Genomic DNA, 10,251 nt, shown 5'->3' on the forward strand with positions numbered 1-10,251 from the left:
CATGGGGAGTGCTCTGAGGAATTGTTCGAGATGATACCAGCATCTCGTTTTTACCATCGCACCGTCCGCCACCGGAGTAGAGTTCATCCATACTACCTGGAGCCACTGCGGTCATCCACAGTGCGTTTCCAGAGATCTTTTTTGCCACGTACCATCCGGCTATGGAATGAGCTCCCCTCCACGGTGTTTCCCGAGCGCTATGACATGTCCTTGTGGAGAGTATTAAGCGGTAGGCAGCGGCTTGGCTCTGCTCCTGGCATTGCTGAAGTCCATGGGCGACGGTAACCACTCACCATCAGGTGGGCCGTATGCCCGTCTGCCTACAAAGGCAATAAAAAAAAAAAAAAAAAAGATATCTTTCCATCCTAAAAATTAATTACCTTAATTTTCGCGAACCATTGCAAATACACTACTAGGTATTATGAAACATTTGACGTATTAAATTACACATTGAATGATTACATTACGCAAAACGCGTTGTCTAAGATCCGTCAAAACATGATTTTTATTCATCTTAATTATATTTTTTTCTTTTTTTTTTTATTGCCTTGATGTGTGGACGTGCTCACAGCCCACCTGGTGTTAAGTGGTTACTGGAACCCATAGACATCTACAACGTAAATGCGCCACACACCTTGAGATATAAGTTCTAAGGTCTCAGTATAGTTACAACGGCTGCCCCGTCCTTCAAACCGAAACGCATTACTGCTTCACGGCAGAAATAGGCAGGGCGGTGGTACCTACCCGTGCGGACTCACAAGAGGTCCTACCACCAGTAAATTACTGCAGGAGTCCGCACACTGTTTTAATGCCATGAAAAAACAGATTCTATTTTGACGTCCATAAAAGATTAAACCGATCGAAAATAAATCTCTAAATGTTAATTTATTTTGCAAGTTAAATTTTAATTTAATGTTTAATTAGCAAGTTAAATTTTGCAAAATTTAAATACTTTCTATTCTAGTACGTAATTTGTTTATGTGACTAAATAAATTACATAATATAAATTATCAATGCCAGTGACACAAATTGACATTTCATATTAAATATAGAGGTTATTGACAATTGTTATAGCTTTTAGGAAAGGTTTATTCTAATTGAGAAGTTCTGGATGCTTCGGTCTTTTCATAAAAAAAAATTTAGGTTACGAACTTGTCAACGATCTTTTTTGTATTTTTTTAAAGGGAAACTTAGCACACCATCAAAATGTTGATTAACAGTAAAACATCTTACTCGTCCGTGACCACGAAAACTGTGGAGTATTATTGTATTATTAGTAGTATTCCACACTACGGAAATAATCTTATACCTTTAAACGAACAATTCTTGTATATTAATATAATATATGTATATAATCTGAATCTCGGAAACGGCTCCAACGATTTTCATAAAATTTAGTATACAGGGGATTTCGGGGGCGATAAAACGATCTAGCTACGATTTATTTTCAGAAAATGTTGTTTTATTCGTGTTTTCAATAATCAACTCTTCCCGACATCTATTGGCGAATAATAATACTATTTTTCTTAATTGAAGGCAACTAACCGCTTTAAAGACACAACAAGATGGCGTTATCAAAAAAAAAACCATCTAGTCATCATCTAGTAGTATGTATTTAACAAATACTAGAATAAATCGTTAAATTAGAAACAGCAGAGTTTATTTATTTTAAATCACCGAGCACTAACACAGAGCTGTTTCATGAATTTATTCAAAACCCCGTCTGGCTTTTTCGTGATTCTTGACACGTATTATGTCCCGCAAAACAATGATAGTTTCTATTCCTTTAAAAACGTGGACTGGCATTTTTATGTTGAAGTGTATTTAGCTGGAATATGAGGCTACCAATAATCATAATTCTGCTGATATCAGACACTTTGGTGCAAATATTACTATTAGTTCAAATATTGCGAGTTTCTTCATTAGTATCGATTATGGGTGTAGAAGCAGAGCTCTGTGTGCTTAGTGCGAGTTTTTTAACGCTCTCGATAGCGTAAAAGTTAGCTCATATTTGTATGTAATGGGATCGTTGGCCTACGTCTGCCGCTAGGGGCTCTGTTCCAACTGCATACAAAATTGGGTTAACTTTTACGTTATCGAGAACGTTAAAAAACTCGCACCAAGCACTCTGGGCCTCGGCGTATCCTCGAAATGATATTTCAAGGTGATCTGAATCAAGAAACGATTCAATACAATAAAAAGAAAGGACACTGCAAATTTTTAGTTGGTCATGTTACAACTAGAAACTTCGATATTGGCTCTTATTCCATTAGTAGGAAGATATTTTATCCTTATGCATAAACAAAAAAATTATTCAAGGCGGTATCCACTTTGAAATATCTTCGGTAATAACTTTGAGCGATATTTTTATACACGGCATCTGTAGAGTTCCGAAACTATTTTGATTTGCACATTCTTAGACGAAAAGCGCCAATCAATTTAATTCGATTACACCTTGACATCTACCAATGTGTGTTTTATCAAACAACCGGGTCGTGGTCACGATTTTCATTTATCAGTATTAAAAACATCAATGATAACTGTTGTTAGTTTGCAATCTAAGGGTACCTACTACATTCATACACGCGACACGTAAGCACAGATTACATGTAATCGCAACAATTATATAAATAAAATTGAAGTGTCTGTTATTGAAATAACCGCTTTATGGATATATATATATATGGCACATACACCAAAATAACATTTTTGTCTGTCTGTTGTTCCGGCTAATCTCTGGAACGGCTGGACCGATTTTGATCCTGACACAATTTCTTCTCCATTGACGCCATTTCTTCGAAAATGAGCGAGGCCAGGCAATAACAGTAAATTCTGATCGCTACACAGCAATGTTACGTAACTTTTTCTTTCCACAACTGCATAATTTTGAAGCCTATAACAGCAGGACCTGGTTTCAACAAGATGGCGCGACATCCCATACATCCAATGAGTCTTTGGCAGTTGTTAACGAAATGTTTAATGGAAAACTGATATCGCGTCGAGGGGACATTCCATGGGCTCCCCGGAGCCCAGATCTCACGCCACTGGATTTTTTTCTGTGGGGGTACCTCAAGAGTCGCCTTTACGCCAATAAACCGACGACAATTTGCCCAGCTCAAAGACAATATTCGCAAGGAAATGTCCGATATCCCACGAGCGATGTGCCAGCGAGTTTTCACGAATTTGAGGGCTATATTAGAAGAGTGTGTACGTGTAGATGGCACACATCTCAGCGATGTTATTTTTGAAAAATAAAATTCCCATTTGTAATCTTTATTATAATTATATTTTTTCTTTCCTAAGCTTTGTAGTTTTTTTATATGATTTTTTATAATCCGCTCAACTTTATGGCCCACCCTGTATATGTCTATGGGCTCCAGTAACCACGTAACACCAGGTGGGCTGTGAATTCATCAAATCATCTAAGCAATAAAAAAATAAAAAAAGTCATCTCAATTACAAACGACACTACCATAGCTTAGAACATCTTGAAATCGAAAATAAGAACAAGTGAAAGATAATACTACAATAAAAAAAAGTGCACGCTTAAGTGTTACACGTTGTTACCCAAAACTGACCTCCGAGGTCTTCACATATTTGTATTTCCGAAACGACCCGATCCTTCAGACCTCACGATCCGTTACACACCGCGTGTAATGATGCCGTATTTCTGATGCATCACAAAACGTGATCATTTTATCGCGCTCGCTTAGTGAAGAGCGAACACATCATTAGGGACGAAGCGAAGCGGTCTAGACGTATCCGTGCAGGATCTTCGACGGAAACTGTTGTCTGCATTGAATAAGAATAAGTTTTTGTCTTCTAGTATTTTTTTTATTGTTAGACAGGTGGACGAGCTCACAACCCACCTGGTGTTCCTGGAGCCCATAGAAATCTACAACGTAAATGCGCTACCCACCTTGAGACATAAGTTCTAAGGTCTCAAGTATAGTTACAACGGCTGCCCCGTCCTTCAAGCCGAAACGCATTACTGCTTCACGGCAGAAATAGGCAGGGTGGTTGGTACCTACCCGTGCGGACTCACAATAGGTCCTACCACCAGAAATTACGTAAATTATAATTTTGCGGGTTTGATTTTTATTACACGTTGTTATTCCTTCACCGTGGGAGTCAATCGTGAACATTAAATTTGTTAAGCACGTATTTCATTAGAAAAATGGTACCCGCCTGCGGGATTCGAACACCGGTGCATCGCAAGATACGAATGCACCGGACGTCTTATCCTTCAGGCCACGACGACTTTATAATTTATTAGCGTTCTAAATACACTATAGTTACTTAACCTTTATTTTTTTACCTTTCGTCAAGTAGGTAATGTAATTGATAACATCATTTAGTAGTCTGACCTCGACATGTCTCTTCTGCAAGAATGACCATAACACAATAAGCTAACATAAAAAAAGTGAAAGCAATTTAGACTTTTTTGAACCTACATACCATATCCAATGTTGGACATAGTATAGTACTCTCCCGAGGTTCGCAAAAGTGACCGGTCCGGCGTAGCCTGCATCCTTGCCCTATTAATCTTACTTCACACAAGAAAAACAGCCCAGAACGACTGACAAAACGCCTAACAAGCAGTAAAAAGTTTTATTGCTCAATTTTGAATCGGAAACACTGACAATGATAAAATCACATTCCACGTTTTTATGACCAAAGCCCAACGAATTACCCGATAACATGATTATTGCATTTTCGTTTCTGTTGAGAACATTAAGATTTGAATTTGAAGATTATTTGACACATAAAATTATCGCTGTTCCACAGTATTCCACAGTTATTGAGATGTTCGTAGTTACTTTAAGCTGTCAACGACATAACAACTATATTTATGATTTAGTATTTTGAACAATATTGGAAATTTTTTCTTTACTTATTAGCTAGTAGCCTAAGGGGCTATTCTAGCTATGCTGAGACCGGATTGGAGATAACGTGTATATGATGACTAAAAAAATCGATAGCTTAGTCAGTGGCTTAGTCATTTGTCAACCCATAGACACAGCCCACTGAGTTTTACGCCGGATCTTCTCAGTGGGTCGCGTTTCCGATCCGGTGGTAGATTCTGCGAAACACTGCTCTTGCTAGGGCCAGTGTTAACAACACTCCGGTTAGAGTCCCGTGAGCTCACCTACATGTTAGGGCGAAGCTGAAATAGCCTCTCAAGGCTATCGGCATAGGTAGGAAAAAAAAAGTAATTTGTTTGAAGTAGGGTTAAGAAGAAGAATGTAAGCAAGACTTCGCTGTGTCCCAGGTACGACTATGCTCCCTTGTTTTCAGATACAATAAAATGCCTTTCAAAAATATTGCAAAAGGGAATAAATACCATAGCGAAATTGTTCAGCATAAAATCCTACTATAGGTATATCTAATTGCGCTTAAACTAATTTATTCATTTTGAAGGGCAAAATTAAACATAGTTTTGGTTTAAGCTATGATCTCATTTTGACCTATGATTTAATATTCAAAATGCCAGACTTAGTTTTAAAGTAGGACATAAAAATTTCGCACCGATTTCCAACAACCTTCTGAGTGAGTGAGTGTTGATTTCTGTAAGCAAAGAGAGTGTATTATTTTGAAGTAAATAAATTTTAAGGTGTATTCTAGATCTCTACTTGTCACTCACTCTATTAACATAGTACGAATCATAAAAATCCACGTAATTTTACTGCAATATGCTTATCTATATATTAATACGTGAAGCAAAAACTTTGTATCCCTTTTTACGAAAATTGCGCGGACGGAGGAGTATGAAATTTTCTACACTTATAGAGAATATAGAGAAGAAGTGCACAATGCTAATATTTCTTTAAAATAATGCATAAAATATACATTAAATCAATAAAGAAAACATTAGACACACTACATACCATGTATTTGACGCACACGCGCATGCATATCTATTGTCAAACTTTTGTTCTTGACGTCTGTGGTCAAATTGAGAATAGATTAAATATTGTTGTCTTTATTAATATTGTTTTATAGTGTAGCCTTGGCGAAATTTGTGATTATAGAAGTATAAAATAAAATCATAATAGTGTACAAACTTACAATACCAATTAATTATAGTCGAATTTCGACTACTGCGGGACCTCTAGTTTAATTAATAATACATATTATTTACATTGAAAATCATACGTCAAGAACGAACATCGAAACATTGAGAGAATGAAGTGACATTTCGTCAAATAAAACTATACGTTATGTAATAAGTAACTAATATTTAAATTGAAACAAAAAACCTTGAAGACTTAAGTTACCGGTCCATTGTTCCTCTATATTAAAGCAATACATGTATTGGAATATGAGATCTGTTAATATGTGCAGTTTAGAAATACTTTTATAAACACACTTCATATTACGAAGTATTCAAATGGCCGACCTAAATAATATGTTTCATTTAAATTTGAAACAAATCTAGTCATGTTTACGAGAAGAAGTTTGTGCTGGAACGTATCTTGCAGCAACAGAAGAGTTTGCGATAATGATATAAGTACTTCGAAGATTGCAGATTTTTCTGTTATGTGCCCAAATATCAATATATAACAATGTCCAATGTTTATTGTATTAATTTAAAAGTATATTTGCAAAAATTACAATACCAATATTTTTTTAATTTCATTCTTCAGTGAACAGGTCGTCTGTCGACTGTCATATTTTCTTCCACATTTTTTTTTCTAACTTACCGATTACTACAATCTAATCTAGTTAGTAGTTAACTAATAGTATCTAATAGTGTCACATCACTACTGCGCCTTTGGTGTACTACCTACACTAAAACTAAAACTGATCTACTAATTACGAGATTAAATAAAGTGTTGTTTTTAGTTACCACTCGCCATCAGGTGGGCCGTATGCCCGTCTGCCTACAAGGGAAATAAAAAAATAATAAAAAATCAATTTCGAACCAACATTCATGAAACGTAACGTTCCTCGTGAGTTATCTCTCTTATCAAAATATTATATGTATATAAATAGACAAAAAAAACCATTAATTGCATTTTCTTCTTTGTTTATCAACAGATTTTTTTTTTATTGCACATCCATTATAATTGACAGGTTTTAGTGCAATCATTTTATTTTTTAGCCGCTTTCTTCTTCTTCTTCTTCTTAGTCGAATACTTAATTGCTGAAGATCGTGTCCCTACTTACTGAGCCGTTTACTTTTTCAAAATGTTAATCACAAAACAATAGAGAATGTAATAATAAACGAATTCAATAATTATTAAGGTGTGAATATGATCGCATTTCGTCAACAAGGCGAAACCTAGTTGTTTATTCATAGAAGCGGAATCTTTGGACGTCGTTTTCACTGTTGCAAGATGTCCGATTAACTTGAAAAAGTTGCACACCCCTCATATAACTTAAATTACTTAAATTAAGTTCAAACTTATATTAGCGCTAAGAGTTCTGGATCACGAGTAATTGAATCGAGCGCGTTCGTGTGTCTTACGTTATTCCTTCTGAATTATTTCGTAATGACGTTTTCAACTTTGCCCCGACTGAGTTCATATTTATCAAAATTAATTAACTTGGATTATGATTGCCGACATCAATGTTTTATGGTTTCGTAACGAACTGGAACTTTTTAGTGGTGGTAGGACCTCTTGTGAGTCCGCACGGGTAGGTACCACCACCCTGACTATTTCTGCCGCGAAGCAGTAATGCGTTTCGGTTTGGAGGGTGGGACAGCCGTTGTAACTATACTGAGACCTTAGAACTTATATCTCAAGGTGAGTGGCGCATTTACGTTGTAGATGTGTATGGTCTCTAGTAACCACTTAACACCAGGTGGGCTGTGAGCTCGTCCACCCATCTAAGCAATAAATAAAAATAAAAAACTTACCATTAGTTTCTATTTATTAACATCTACCCTTAAGTTAATACCATTTCTATGCATTTTAATATGCGTCAAGACTTATATTTTGTAATGGTCTACTCTCTAGCAAGGATTAAGCTATCCCGGCTCTAATTATGGTGCAAGGTGTGCCTTGCATACGGGCGCAGCGGCGTTAGGGGCCACTGGCCTTTTTTTTCCTACTGCTAATAACCTTGAGGGTCTCAGTCTGGAGATTTTGATAACAGTAGCCCTAGCAAGAGCAGTGGTTCGTTGAATCTACCACCGCATTGGAATCGCGACCGACTGAGAAGATCCGGTGAAAAACTCAGTGGGCTGTGGACGAACCCGATCTGATATGTAAATACATACAAATAATCGGGACCAAATCAAATTCGACCATCTATATCTAATTTACGATTCCTCGCACTATGAGCACCAGATAATGATATAAATACATTTATGTGTTCATGTAAAGAATTAAAACGTGCACAAAGAACAAACCGATCTATACGTCACTGATCTTTGACCTATGAGAATCAAACTCACAACACTCGGTCTAGTATTCAAGAGCGCTTATAGTTACTGCGTCACTGAGTTAGACAATAATCCATCTGTGTTCATTAACAAATAACATAGATATCAGATCATGCAGGGAATTTAAGGTTTCGTGGGACGCGGTGTTGGAGTTTGTATGTGTAAGTAATGGCAGGCAACACTTGTCACATGTAAAGTAACAGTTTTCGAATATTGGAATGCTTGTTTAAATGTTTAAAACAGATGATGTTGAAAGAGAACTTCAGTTATGACTTTACTTTTCATCTAGACACGGACAGTGCAACATCTTAGAGTTTTATAAATATGTATGTAAAAAGTGTTTGCAATATTTACAATCTACGATCGATGATTTAAACCATGAAGCAGTGTTTTTAAAATAGCCCCTTATCTCCAGAGTAGAGTCCCCTCAAATAGAACCGTCCAACACGCGGAGAGCGACCGCTAACTATCGCCTCTTTAGATTTCGTGACAGCTAAATATGAACTAGCTTATTACATTGGACTCGCTTTGCCAGACGATTATTTATTTAATGTTATCGCTACCAAACATCTCAGCATCAGACGCTAGGACAATTTGAAGATTTCTTGAAAAATAACCGAAATCAGTTTTTTAGATTCGGAATCGACAGGAAACATAAATACTGGTGGTAGGACCTATTGTGAGTCCGCACGGGTAGGTACCACCACCCTGACTATTTCTGCGTGAAGCAGTAATGCGTTTCGGTTTGAAGGGTGGGGCAGCCGTTGTAACTATACTCGATGTGGTTTGCTTCACATTGTTTCGCTCTCTGTTTCGTCTGGGCGTCAATATCTGACACTCATGAAGGGGGCCTCCCGAAGCAGATTCGAGCACGGATTGGTAACCTACCGTGGTACTGTTAATTAAAGGTCCTTATTTTATAGAATTGCTTTTCTGCCTTGGTCATGTTGTGTTAGTGTTGAACTTCATCATTATCAACAGCCTATAGCAGTCCACTGCTGGACATGTTCTCTCCAATTGCACGCCACTAAGCACGAGAAACTCAGTTGGCTGTGTCTGTGAGTTAATTCACTCGCCGAACCCTTCGTTGCGAGCGACGGGTTCGACGAGAACGATGACCGGTGCTTGAGGTACCCAGAAGCACCGTTAGTGGATCGTGAGGATCCTAAATGACGTGAACGGTTATCGGTTGTCCGTATTTAGCTTAGCAAATGAATCTATACTAGTTAATATCTATACTAATATATAAATCTACAGTGGTTTTTACGGATGTTCCGTTATAACTACTGAACCGTGCATCCGATTGACTTGAAACTTCATATCCATGTAGAAACTACATGTACTTAATGGATAGGCTAATATTTATATGAGCGTTGGATTCCCCACACCAGTTGTGGGGGCGTTAATGATGAGAATGTTTGTGGGGGTGAGAAATAATAATGTTAATTTTAAATGCTCCCAGCGAAGCGGATGGGTACACCTAGTATTTTCTAAACGTGCGTTCAGGAAATTCTCACAATATTAAACAAATACTATTTCGTAATTTACTTTAATCTAGTAATAGGATACGACAATCTAATGATCTGTTATGCGATTGATATCGTATTATCAAATACTTTAGTTAGAAAGCGAAACTCGTCTCCAATCAGGCTATCTTGTAGGTATCTCTTGAAGCAAAAATTATTGCATACAAACTCAACCATTGTTGATTAGACTTTAAAAATAGAGCTTACAAATGAACTTCGACCTAAGACCAGCTTTTTAAGGTGCAAATTTCACTTCAGTTTTCACGTCTCACCTTTCGCGTAGATAAGAATTATTGGATGCCAATCGAATTTAGTGATGCGCTGTATTTCATT

This window comes from Bombyx mandarina, chromosome 07, assembly GCF_030267445.1.
Source record: "Bombyx mandarina strain Sakado chromosome 07, ASM3026744v2".
NCBI classification, from domain to species: Eukaryota; Metazoa; Arthropoda; class Insecta; order Lepidoptera; family Bombycidae; genus Bombyx; species Bombyx mandarina.